We start from the raw sequence: 14435 nt of genomic DNA, 5'->3' as shown, positions 1-14435 counted from the left end.
TGTGTGTTGGAAGATTTTAAATCACAGTTTCAATTTCAGTGCTTGTGATTGGTCTGTTCATATTTCTATTTCTTCCTGGTTCAGTCTTGGAAGGTTGTGCTTTTCTAAGAATTTGTCCATTTCTTCCAGGTTGTCCACTTTATTGGCATATAGTTGCTTGTAGTAATCTCTCATGATCCTTTGTATTTCTGCAGTGCCAGTTGTTACTTCTCCTTTTTCATTTCTAATTCTGTTGATTTGAGTCTCCTCCCTTTTTTCCTGATGAGTCTGGCTAATGGTTTATCAATTTTGTTTATCTTCTCAAAGAACCAGCTTTTAGTTTTATTGATCTTTGCTATTGTTTCCTTTATTTCTTTTTCATTTATTTCTGATCTGATCTTTATGATTTCTTTCCTTCTGTTAACTTTGGAGGTTTTTTTGTTCTTCTTTCTGTAATTGCTTTAGGTTTAAGGTTACGTTGTTTATTTGAGATGTTTCTTGTTTCTTGAGGTAGGATTGTATTGCTATAAAATTCCCTCTTCGAACTGCTTTTGCTGCATCCCATAGGTTTGGGTTGTTGTGTTTTCATTGTCATTTGTTTCTAGGTATTTTTTGATTTCCTATTTGATTTCTTCAGTGATCTCTTGGTTGTTTAATAATGTATTGTTTAGCTTTCATGTGTTTGTAATTTTTTTACCGTTTTTTTCCTGTAATTGATATCTAGTCTCATAATGTTGTTGTCGGAAAAGGTGCTTGATATGATTTCAATTTTCTTAAATTTACCAAGGCTTGATTTGTGACCCAGGATGTGATCTACCCCAGAGAATATTCCGTGTGCACTTGAGAAGAAAGTGTATTATGCTGTTTTTGGATGGAATGTTCTATAAATATCAGTTATGTCCGTGTGGACGAATGTGTCATTTCATGCTTGTGTTTCCTTATTTATTTTCATTTTGGATGATTTCTTTCCATTGGTGTAAGTGGGATGTCAAATTCCCCTACTATTATTATGTTACTGTAAATTTCCCCTTTTATGGCTGTTAGCATTTGCCTTATGTGTTGAGGTGTTCCTATGTTGGGTGCATAAGTATTTAAAATTGTTATAACTTCTTCTTGGACTGATCCCTTAATCATTATGTAGTGTCCTTCCTTTTCTCTTGTAATAGTCTTTATTTTAAAGTCTATTTTGTCTGATATGGGTATTGCTACTCCAGCTTTCTTTTGATTTCCATTGCATGGAATATCTTTTTTGATCCCCTCACTTTCAGTTTGTATGTGTCCCTAGGTCTGAAGTGGGTCTCTTGTAGACCACATATGTACAGATCTTGTTTTTGCATTCATTCAACCAGTCTGTGTCTTTTGTTTGGAGCATTTAATCCATTCACATTTAAGGTAATTATCGAAATGTATATTCTTATTTCCATTTTCTTAATTGTTTTGGGTTTGTTTTTATAGGTCGTTTTCTTTTCTTGTGTTTCCCACTTAGAGAAGTTCTTCTAGCATTTTTTGTAGAGCTGGTTTGGTGGGGCAGATCCATAATGTTTTATAATGGTAATCAAAGTTTCTTCTGACCTACACTGAAAATGTTTTAAACAAGAAGGATTAATCCAAAAAAGTACACCTATGCTGAGAAAGCCATGGGAATAAACAACCATGGGAAAAAAACATGAATAGGCTATTATATAGCCTGGTAAATGGATACAGCAGATTCTTATTTTTTCATATTAATGAAGGGAATCACTGACAAATATTTTTTAAGAAGTAGAGTTTATTAACTCAGTGGCCCTTCAGTAGGTTTGCCTCATGGTTTTGGCTGGTAAGGAATCTTAATTACTGAGTAAGGAATGATCATTTTTGTTGGCGGAACATAATTGTTCATCCAGATAACTTGGGTCCAGGTAATATCCTTCTTTGAAAGATAATTCAAATCAACCTATACGTTTCTTGGGAAGCCTTGAAAATTTGTGAAGCTAACAAGTGTCTGGATCTAGTTTATTTAATCTAGACACAAACAATGCATCTGGCAGATGTCTTCATGCTGTGCCTGCTATTCTGACCACAGAGGAGCTTTCCCAACATGAGTTGTGCTGGACACACTTTGAACCATTTATATCATGTATCTGGCATCCATAATTCATCTCTCTGGCCACACATGTTTTGTAATGATAGGACAATAGAAATATGGCTCTAGTCTTTGTACCTTTGTTTGCAATCTTCTTTTCTCCCTGGGAATATTTGCTCTAAAGTCATTTTCTCTTATTATGGAAAAACCATGCATTTAGGAGAAAATGAAATCTTATTTTAAAATAAAATTTACCACCATTCCCCAACAGTCACTTATATCTTGTTCACCCTTTCCAGCTTAAAATTTCCCAATTGTTTTCATCTTTCCTTCAGGGTTCCAACAAACTCCTCATTGATACCTATAATACCAAAATTCTGATGGTAAGCAAAATTTCTGAGGTGTTTCTCTAATCTGGGAACACAGAGTTTTGTGTATGGCCTCAATCAGTAGTTCCTTATTCAATATGCCTGGAACTATAATTTGAAGGCACCAGAGCTTTTAGAATATCTACAAAATATTTAGAATGGAAACTTACCACTTAGAAAATAGCAATCCTAAAAACCCACTCTGGACACGTCATCTCCCAAAACAACAGCAATGTTATTCAACATATTGAAGAAGATTTTTCTAAGAGTTTCTAGAATTCAGTATTTCTCCTTTTTGAATCCCTAGATTATTTTTATCACATCTTTTTATGACACTTAAACTTTTCTTGGGGTATAGGAATTATTTCACTATAGGCTTTATCTCCCAAGGCCGGGCACCATCTGATTCACACCTCTGCTTAGCCTTCTGTAACTGAATGCAAGTTCCTATGCCCAAGGTACAGTGAGGCTGAACAAACTGAAACGTTGGAGTTTGGATCAGAGAAAGTTTTATTTCAGGTCCACGCAAGGAGATGAGTGGTTTTGCCCCCAAAACCCCATGCTCCCCGAAGGGTTTCAGCAAAGCACTTTTAAATGTAAGATGAGGGAGGCGTGTGGTTAGTTGTTGCAAAGTTCTTGGTGCAGGAATCCTTTGTTCTTGCATCTGTCCATGTAGATCAGGTCAGAGAAGACCAGTGTTATTCTCTGTTCTGCAACTTTTTATCTATATATGAATGGAAAAGTGTTAAACCTTTAAAGGTCATAGCCCTGAGAATGGGCTGGCCTGTATATTTCAGGCTATAGGCAACATTCTTTTACAAAAGGTACAGAGACAGCATGACTAAGCACAGGCAACAGAGCACAAAGGTTAAAGCAAAAGGAACAGATCTAATATGGAGTCAGATTTGTTCTTGCCTATTACATTTCCATGTAGTCTGTGCTCAATTAGTGCAAGGATTGGGGACTTCCTTAATAATACTGATCTATCATTTCTTATCTTTTCAACCTTAAACCAAGAGGCAGTCACTCAACTCACAGGTCCTGGAAGTGCTGCCCCAGGTTAGCAGCAGGAGGTTACCTGGGATAAAGAGGACATGGATAATTTAGTACAATGATGGCAAAACATTCACTGCCTATGATGAGGAAGAAATCAGCAGAATTGGACATTTTATTTTTACAAAACTCTGAAAGTATTCTTGAAGTCTAGATCTCACATAACATGAGTGCTTGTTTGGGTTGAAGAACCCATTGGTGGTGGTTGGGGATGAAGTTTCTTCCTTAATTTTTCTCATTACTACACTATTTAAAAAAATCTTTCTTAGTACTCTCCCATAGTTTTTACCATGTGTGCATTAAATGTGAAATGGCTTTGTATAAATGTAACTTTATAAGTATTATTTGATATTGTTGTTATCCATTTAAAGGTAACTATCTTCAAAGACATATAAAGGCTCCCATTTTCTTTCATTCTGTCAGAGCCACCATGACAGGCTGTGGTCCTGCGTCTGAAGTCTTCCCAGCTGCGGACACCTGGGCTGTGAAAGCTGCAGAGAATACAGAGGGCAGGGACACTGAGGTACGAGCATTGTAGGAGAGAGAGTATGGTGTGGTGGAAATATGCCTTATAGTCAGAGAGACTGGGGTAAGTTATTTCACCCCTCTGAGCCTCAGTTTTCTCCCTTGTTGAATGGTGATAACAAAATGTCTCTCATATGCAAGATCACGGGTGTTAAGTCCTGGCCTGGTCAAACAATGTGCAAGACACAAGGTTTACCATCCTCCTTTCTTAGATACCAGTGGCCTTTGACTGGGTTTCATTCAGCATATTACAGTCACCTCCTAAAATGCTGAGTCCTTCAAGGGTTGGGATTGTCTCTGATCTGCTTTCCATCTCCAGTGACCACTTTAGTTCATGGCAGAAATTTGGAGGCTCTGTAAGTGGCAGTTACACTGAGATGCATTCAATTGTGTAAAAGAATCCACAGTAATATCAGGCATTTGGAGAAGCTTTGGGAAACTTGGAAAGAAGAAAAGAACAATAAAAGCCTGGTCCTGTGCCATTGATTAAAACTTATCTGGATAGTTTGGGGCTTAGTCAATACCTGTTGAATGAGTGATATTAAAAAGAACATTTGTAAGTGAGCCCCATAAGAAAGGTAAGTGGAACGGAGATTAGGGGACCTAGCTGAGTGCTTGACGTGTGTTGGACACTGAATAAACAGTCACTGAATCCATGAAAAAGTGATTAAGTAAATAGAAGACATACAACTAACTCATGGATGGTAGTTAAGTAAGACATTATTTGGAAGGTAATGAGTGTAGGGCAAGGTGGTAACCATTTGTATGTCACCTGCATTGTGTGTGTGTGTGTGTATAACAGGGAGAGAGAGGTTGGGGGTGGGGAAGGAAGGGAAGAGGAGGGAAGGGACATCCAGATGAACCATTGAGGGGATTGAGTGACTTATCAGGCTGAGTTTCCTTTCATTGCTGTTAAACATGAATTCAGGTTATTGAAGGAGGTTGGTGGTCTCAGAGACAAAGGGAGAATTCTCACCTGACTCAGACAGTGAGATACAAAGCTATCTTGGTGGACAGAGGAAGAGACTGCCCCTTGTTCTTGCTAGCATCTCTTGTGAGCCCACCTGCTTGCAGACAGTATTGTTCACCAGTGTAAACTAAGAGATAGGAGAAAGAACCTTATTTGATTTTTAAAGCAATTAAATGAACAGAGCTTTCATTTTGCACCTGAGGTCTGTGAGTCATCTGTAAGTATTTCCAGTGTTTTTCCTGCACAAGCTTGTAGTTATCAAATCTTGCAACAGGCTCTGAATGGTTCTCTTGAGGGCTGTAGCAGAGAGGAGTGGCTGCTGCCTCCTGGCTAAGAGAAAGACACTCCTGGCCCTGCTGCTGCTCTAGGTGATTCCAACAACTGCCGGGGCCCAGGCAGAGTTGCCAGCAGCCAGCACTGCTGCCAACAAGCCCAGGGATCCCCCTCACCCTCCTTCTACTGCCACAAATTCCTGGCTCAGGGCTAAGAACTTGATTCTCCTGTCTAAGGACTGGGAGATGAGAGGATTCTATTAGTATGTCCAGGGAGGAGGTGATTAGAGAATCGGAGGTCTTCAGGTGTTTAGAGGGGCTATGGAGGTTCACTTGGTCCCCAGGCATTGGCATGATGGGGGGAGTCCCTGCCATTCCCCAGCCTCAATTTCTTCATCTGGATTCTTGTAAAATGTACAGTGCTTTTCATTGTTCTTGTGACATGTACAAAGTGGTGTGCATGCTCAGTGTATATATTTCATACTGTGCAGATTTGGAGGAAGGGGGCAAGGGCATGGGAAGAGGGGAGCCTCCTGGGCTGTGATCAGGAGTTTGGCCTGTTGTGGGGACAATGGGGTGCAGAGTTTATAGGCTCCTCTGCAGGCAGCACATCCTGAAAGGAAGGGACAAGGAGGGATAAACCTACAAGAATGGACTTCTTTCTTTCTCTCTCCAACACCCACTCCTGTCACACCTCCTGTTCCCTTTTGGCTTCTACACAGGCCCATGTCAGCTCAGATGCTTGTTGAGATCATGAAGTGTAACCCCCAGGCAGTTATTTCAGGGTTTTTCAAACATCACTCCATTGATTCTAGCCTATTCACATCAACGGAGATACGGACTTAATGCCCCGCGGGGGGGATGGTGGGGTCAGAATGCTAATGGAGAAGGAAGATGAAAGCTGCTGGGGCTCGTTTAATTTTGTGTTTGCCAAATGGAAAACATACAAAAGAAAACTGCAATCTAAGCCACACCAAATATCCATAATTGTGAAATAAAGTCCAGATTGTGGACAGAAATTTCCACTTTGAACAATATTATCCTTTCATGCTCCAACACATAAAAGATGCTCCAGAGGTCTTTCATTTCGACCAGAATTATTTAAAGACATGAGAATTCACTTAAAATCACTTAAGTAGGATCCCTGTTGCCTTTGTTTAATTAATACAATATCATTCCCTTGTCAGGTGTATAAATATTAGTCCGTGCCTTGTTCATCACCTTCACATCTTATCTGAATTCACAAACAATTATTGGCGTTGCTGTAGTCCATGTGCTTATCTGGAACTTATTTAGTATTCTCTAGTTTTAACAAGGATATTTAATGTCTGAAATGACTTACCCAAAAGGTGATAAAAAGTAGTAGGTGGATTTCTAAGATCAAGGAGTTTCAGGACATTTAAAAAATCTGCTACATGGTTGTAAAGTATTTACATGAATTGGCATATTTTTATAAATTATTGTGTCAATCTTAATAGAAATGACTAGTGCATATGATACACATGACACATACATAGTGGTGATAATAAAAACCCTCTTGATTAAACAAAATACCTGTTAAAGTTTTGCCAGTTGTGGTAACAAACAAGTCTCCAGATGTATAATGGGCCAGAGATCACAGAGGATAAATTCTCACTCATGTAAAGTCTGAAACAGGGAATCTTGATTGGCAGGGAGTTCTCTTCCAAATTTTGATTGGGAACCCAGGTTTCTTCCGTTTGGGAGTTCTCCCCTCTTCAGCAGTGGTTTCCCAGGTTGCTGGGCTCATCACCATCAAATCAGTGCAAAGGGAAATAGGAAGGATCATGCACAAGAGTTTTCTCTGGACCAGGAACAATCCATTGGCTAGAACTCAGGCTGTGTCCTTAGGACGAGGAGGATGCAGGTTTGATGAAAAGCTAGTTTTTTGCCACCTTAGCCCATTGTTTTTGCCACCTTAGCCCATTGTTAGCACTCAATCAGTTTTGACTTTTATTAGTATTATTATTTTGAATGTCAATGTAGGCTTTCATAACACCTTTATATTTCAGGAGATATGAAGGATAAAACATCTTGTGTGTATGAATGTGTGCCAAATTGAGAACCAAGATTGGTAATCTAGATCCCTATTTGTAGGAGAAGTTGAAGAGGACACACACGATCTGTTCCTTAGACTGAAGTCAAGCTTAAGTTAACTGGATTTTTAAAGTAACTATATACATTCAGGCCTTGGCTGTATATTATGGAAAGTATATAGACATGACTGCGTCGATAGGAGCTATTAAAGTCAACTTCACAAAGGAAAAGAATGGTGAAATTGTTTCCTTTTCTTGGACATAGTTTGATGGAGATAATCTTCATCAAATACATTCTTTAGGGAATAAAAATGATTCTTAAAATGAGTTAAATAAAACACTGTCCTTTATTATTCATTTCCTTTAGATACTATAAAAGAAAATGTTACATGTGGGTAGAAATTCCTCATATCTATCTATCTATCTTTCTATCTGTGTATGTATGTATGATCTATGTATGTATCTATGTATCTCTCCTCTGTGTATGTATGGATGCATGCACATATCATCTATGCATGCATGAATGTGTATATGTATGTATGTGTGCATGTATATATATATATATGCATGTGTGTATATATGTATCTATCATCTATGTATGTGTGTACTGTGTATCTATCTTCTAGGTATGTATGTATGTGTCTATGTATATATGCATGTATTTATGTATCTATCTGTCTAAATGAGCCTTACCCAAAAAGGTTCAGGTACTCAGGTACGTTTTCTTTCAAAGGAGAGCAGCCATTTTGGCATAACTGGAGATTTTGCACTGCAGCTGGAGTAGGAGTCAGCAAACATTTTCTGTAAAATGCCAGGTAGTAACTCTTTCAGGCATAGAAGGCCATCCAGTCTCTGTCAGTTATAACTACTCAATTGCGCTATTTTAGTGTGAAACCATCTGTAGATAATATGTAAATAAATCCTTGGGACCATGTTCAATAAAGCTTTATTTACAAACACAGGCAGCAGCCTGGATTTGGTCTGTGAGCCAAGTTTACGGACTTCCTGCTCCAGAAGGTCAGTACTTTCTAAAAAGTTTACATTTGCTAATTTTATGTTAGATGTTTATGACATTTTTGAAGTTGCTATCTCTCTACAGAGTTTGGAATTTTACTTCGCTTTGATTTTTCGTGGGAAGCATCACCATGATCTAAGATAACATTGACTAATTCACTATGTCTTTTGTCATCAGCATTAACGAAGCTGCAAATCATCATTGTGTTGGATGCTCTGTTAAACCACAGGCCTGGAAAGGCTACTGGTTACCCAGAGTCAAACTGCCCCATTAAAAGCACTGGGAGAAAGTCTTCAGTGACTGCTAGAGAAGATCCCTTTAAGCTTTTCTTATTAAATTTAGTCTTTAATGAAACTTTATTTTTTAAATTATTAAATTTAATTTTATTTAATATTATAGTTGATTTACAATGTTGTGTTAGTTTCAGGTATACAGAAAAGTGATTCAGTTATACATATACATATATCCATTCTTTTTCAGATTCTTTTCTCATTTAGGTTATTACAGGATATTGAGTAGAGTTCCCTGTGTCATACAGTAGGTCCTTGTTGATGATCTATTTTATATATAGTAGTGTGTATATGTTAATCCCAAACTCCTAATTTATCCCTCCCCCTTTAATGAAACTTTAGTTGTAATATTTGCTTAATTTTCTTCTCACTGGTAGATGGAATTTAATTTTCTTACTTCAAAAGACTTTCACTGTAAGACTCCAGGTAGCATCAGTCATTTTATTTCATGTTTTCAAACTATCTCTGAGGGGATTGTTTCTTAAAATGTTGTCATCTGCAAGTCGAGTGAAAAAATACAAAACAACCCTGTGCACCCGGCAGAAACCCAGAAAGAGACCTAATTAAATGATACAGGCGAAAATAGGCCTACTGCTCACTGAATTAAGATGGTGTTATCTGTCACATATGGGAACCATCAGATGTAGAGTCTTCTTTAAGTAAAGAGATTTGGAATTGTGATACTTCTAGCATTCATGTCTAGCATTTCACATGTTTTGAAACTAGACCTTAGTCTTACCCTGCAGTGGGGTGGGGGCCTCCTTGTCTGTCCTTGGGTCAGGCCCTTTTCTAGGTGGGGGTGGGGAGAAGGAAGGGAAAGGACGGTGTCTTTGTTGTATGTAGCCCTTGAGATGCTGGTTCCTTCTTTTTCTTGGACTAACACTAACCAGCCTCTGGTGACTCATGTGTGAAAAGCAAGCACACTCTGGCTCCTCAGGAAGAAGTTGCATGATTCTACGACCTCTTCCAACTCCGCATGTAGCATCTGCCCAGGGCAGGCCACCCCAGAGCCTCTGGTGCCTGGGGTTCCCATGAGGAGTTGTGGGACGTCCACTTGACCCATAGGGAACTACACATTCCTTATTTTTCCAAGCAGCCTGAAGACTGTTTCATTGCCAACCCTATCTTAGCCCTATCTTACTCCAGCTGTCTTCTCCTCCTGCTCAAATAAGCACAGTGGGGAAATTGACGAGACCTCTGTGGGAAGCAGACACCCACTGTGAAACGAGATGCCAGCCTCCTCTTCATAAGGCACCTCCAAACTCTTTCAGAGTCTCTCCCTCCCTGGTTGGTGAGAAGTACCTTCCCTTCCCCATGTGTAGAGAAAGGAAAAGATCCATCAAGAACCACTGATGACTCCTGGGCAACACGAAAGTCCTACTCGACATCCTGTTTCAGTGTTGGATGAGGTTCATGGTGGTGGTGAAGGATCGAAGTGGATAGATTAGAAATATTTGGGACATGATATTGACAGGACTTGGTGAGTAGATTAGTAGAGTAGATTAAGTATAGGGAGTAAAGGAGATGGGGATGAGACAAGGAGAACCCCAGAGTAAGGCAGGTTGGGGGTTCATTATCACAAATTCAGGTTTTGGTATGTTGAGTTCTACATGCTATCACAGGCACTGAGATGGAAATGTTACACTGGCAACTAGTTACTTGTGCTTCAGAGGCCAGGTCTTGAAGCAGATATGTGTCCATGAGTCTTGTGAATAAGATCTTCTAGGGAGAGAGTCTAGGGTGAAAAGAGATGGTTTAGAATTGACCTTGGAGGAGCTCTGACAATTAATAGTTGGTGGAAAGGGATAGCATTCCAAGGAGATGGAGAAGAAGCAGTCAGAGGGGTAGAAGGAAAACCAGGAGATGGTTTCCAAGGTGGTCAAGATGCTTAAGTCAGAAGGAAGTGCTGGGATCGGGAGTGAGTGGTGGACGGGTGACTTGTGTTTATCCTATTTATGTCGCTTCCACAGATGCAGGAGGACATTAACTAAGTGGAAATGCAAATGCAAATGGAAGCATTATGGAACTTGTGGATTTTTCGGGAATGTTCATGCTTCTAAATAAAAATTTATTTCAGCTGTTTGCTTCCCATGTGTGTTATAATCAATTCCAGAGAGATTTCATTTATCATAAAGACAATGCTTTATGTATCACAAGGGAAACATTATAAACCGTGGGATAGTCCCATTAAGGAAAATACTTTTATCCTTTATAGATTTTTAAAAATCTTTGGGTGTGTGAGTGAGTGTGTGTGTGTGTGTGTGATTCTCTTTATAAAGCTAATGTTATCATTTGATTTCTTATAGTGTCTCTTATGCTATGTGCTGGGTTAATGATCAAATATCAGGAAAATGTTTAAATAACTGCTTGAATTATATAAAGCTTATTATAAAGAGAATGGTAAGCAGCTGTTTTCCATTTCTCCTGATAGAAAACAAGAACACAGCTTCATCTCAAGCCATAGAAACTTGGGTAACAGAAAAAAAATGGACTTTTGCCTAGAACAAAATGAACAATGGCGGGTTCCTGGAGTACAGAATAACACATGGCTTAACGGGACCATGATTTGGGGACTTTCTGGGGCATGTTCTTGGTTTCCATGGCTGTGGACATTGCTACAAGTGGGACTTTCTTTTGAAATACACACAGTTCTTAACTTCTCTCTGCTTTAAGCATGCATCCATCCTGAAGTTGGCAAAGCTTCTACAGTTTGATAACCATGTACTTTTTAAGCCTTATTTCCCATTTCTCCCTTCGGTTCTCTATTTCAGGAAAACTGCAGTCTCCAAATATGGTCTTTGTGCCACTTTCAGACTTTTCTCTAAATCTTTGGAATATCTGACTCGGGTGTCACTTCTACCATGGAACCTTCCAGAACACCCAAATAAAATGTGATCTCTCCTTCTTATTGATTTCTTTAGTCTTTCTTGAAATACCATTTATTTGAAGCTTATTCATTCTTTCAATAAATGTTTATTGAGTGTCGACGGTGTCAGGCTCTATATTTGTGATTGGTGCTGGGATAAAGCAGTCCTTGCTTTTCTGGAGTTTACATTCCTGTGGCAGGCCAGTGGTTGACGACTCCATGCTTGGAGACCAGTTTTCCTGGTTTGCATCCTGTTACTCTCGAGCTCTGTCATCTTGTTGAAAGTTTTATATTTCTAGGCATCAGTGTCTTCATCGGAAAACTGGAAATAAATCACAACTACCTGAATTAACCAGACACATGTCTTCACCTTGCTTTCTAGCTGGAGCTGTCCTGGTGACATCTTGTCTCCTTCCCCTGGGCATGGAGCCAGGCTGTGGCCACAACGATAGACCTGGGTCCTGCATAGTGGCTGCTTCTGGTCTAATTGGAGCTGGGATGGACTTTTCAGAGATATAGCAATTAGTACTCTTCTGCCTCTCTTGAGTATCTCTTGATTTCCTGAAATCACCCAGCTTGTTACAAAGACGTGGCCAGCTCTGTATCAACGTCACTCTTATATGTCTCCCTTCTTCCCTGCCCCCCTTGCCCTCTTCTTACCCTCCTGCTTCCCTGGCATTGCCCACCTAATACAAGGCTAGCATATATATTTTGGGCTCAGGCTGTTTTCTAAGGGAAGCTTGGATGAGGATACCACTTCAATGGCTTATTGTGAGGATTTGAAGGGAAGTGCCCAGAACAGTACCTGGCATAGAGTAGATGATAAATGCTAGCTAGTATTCTTGTGGGAAAAGTAAATGAGAGAGGAAGGTCTAGGTTTAGGGAAGGAGGGTTCTCTGAGGATCTTCAGAAGAAAGGCTGTCTAAGCCAAGACCTAAAGATTGAGTGGATGGGATGCATACACCAGGTGGATAGGAGATTGGATGTGGAGATTGGGATTGACATATACACACTACTATATATAAAATAGGTAACTAATAAGAACCTACTGTATAGCACAGGGAACTCTTCTCAATACCCTGTAATGACCTATATGGGAAAAGAGTCTAAAAAAGAGCAGATATATGTATATGTATAACTGATTCACTTTGCTGTGCAGCAGAAACTAACATTTTAAATCAACTATACTCCAATAAAAATTTTTAAAAAAAGAAAGCCTGAGGGTAAGAAAGAGCCTAGGTTTGAACTGGATACATTAATAATTAAAATTCATGTCTGTTGTATTCAGTTATGGTTCCTTGTATATTTGCATTTTGCAGGACAGTAAAGTTGATCTTTCCCAGTCCTCTTGTATTTCTGGATAATGACATGTGAGGGTTGAACTGTGTCACTTCTAGCTGAGGCAGGGTCAAGTTCAAACTCTTCCTCTGCCTCAGGGATCAGAGACCACGTGCTCCAGAAGGATGGCATATGAGCAAGAAAGAATCCTTTGTTGAGTTAAGCCCTTCAGAATTTGGGGGCCGATTTGTTATTGCAGCATCACCAAGCTTATCCTGACCAATACAGCCATGAATCTTCCTGGTCAAAATGATAGCTCCTGGATCGGGGCCGTGCCTGGGGTGAGACAAGAGAGATGTTCATGGTACAAGATGAGAGGAGGCACTTACTCTCAGGTTTATGCAAGTAAGTGACATCATGACCCAGGCAGAGTGAGCGGGAGGGAGGTGAGGTCTGAGAGGTGTGGCTTCGAAGACCATTGGATCATCTTTGGATTTGTGGTGGAATTATAGTTTACTCCTTATTTTCTATAAAGTAAGGCAAAGAAATTTCAAAAACCAGAAGACTTCATATAGACGTTGAAAACTTGCTTTCATTATTTAAAGCATGGTTGTACTCCCAAAAGGGGCTTCTTTGGGAAGAAAATTAACCTCTGCTTCCACTTTCTAAAAAATCCTCACTGGAGATTCCATTTTGTCTGTCGTAATATAACAGCACCTCAAACTTCCATTGAGTTATTTTCACCTAAGACTTTCTTATGAGTTAAGTCCATAGTTACAGAAGAACCACTCTACCAGGTATAGAGTCATTTCTTGAGGGAGGATGAAAAATAATTTAGCTTAAGCCTAGATTCCTGAATAATATGCTTTCTGTTAAACCCTCTTCTTATTTGTTCCAACTCTCTTTTTCACTGTTGTTGAATTTGAAAGAACAAATTTCACTGTGTGTGTGGTGGGGTAGTAGTGGGTCACGCCTACACTCTGGGTTAGAATCCAAATGTTCATGTGAGAAAGTATGTCATGCAAAATGCCCAGAATGAATCCAGGATATTGCATTGTGGCTTGGAAACCAACAAATGCCAAACTGGCCAAGCATTTCTTTAAAGTTTAGTTATTATGGGCACATATTTGCCATCTGAAATAATTTGTTTTGTGAAAGCTATCCTAAGCAGCAGCAATAGTCTCTTCTGTGTCTTTTGTAGAAACTTGCTTTCGGGGAAAGTACGTATTTTTCTAAGAAGTTATTAACTGACTTAAGGGTCCATGTATAACTGTCCTTGGTGATTGGATAGTTGAAAAATACTGCCAAAAAAGAAACAATAAGGGGCATTCAGAGAAGACTGTATATTGGATGTGCTCAATTCTTAGAAAAATAAATGCAGAAACATCTAATCTCACCACAGTTGGATACATGTTTTTGCAGATGGAGTGTAATTTTCCAAAAATGTCAGCTGTGTACGTCTCATAAATACTAAAAACATATGCTAATTTTTGACAGCAGCCAAGGAAAGCCACGGGGCCTTAAATTTAAATACACAGTTGGTGAGTGAGCCCTCAGCAATGATGGAAATGTACAAGAGAGATGGCGCATGTGGTGCTGAGTGGGAGATTGTGGAAGGAAAAGCAGCAGGTGGAGAAGGAGGGAGCTAAAGGCACTCAGGGGCCTGGTATAAATGCAAATGGCAGCAGTGCTCAGGCAGCTGG

The sequence above is a fragment of the Balaenoptera musculus genome, chromosome 11 (genome assembly GCF_009873245.2).
Source record: "Balaenoptera musculus isolate JJ_BM4_2016_0621 chromosome 11, mBalMus1.pri.v3, whole genome shotgun sequence".
Lineage (NCBI taxonomy): Eukaryota > Metazoa > Chordata > Mammalia > Artiodactyla > Balaenopteridae > Balaenoptera > Balaenoptera musculus.
This window is presented reverse-complemented; position numbering follows the sequence as displayed.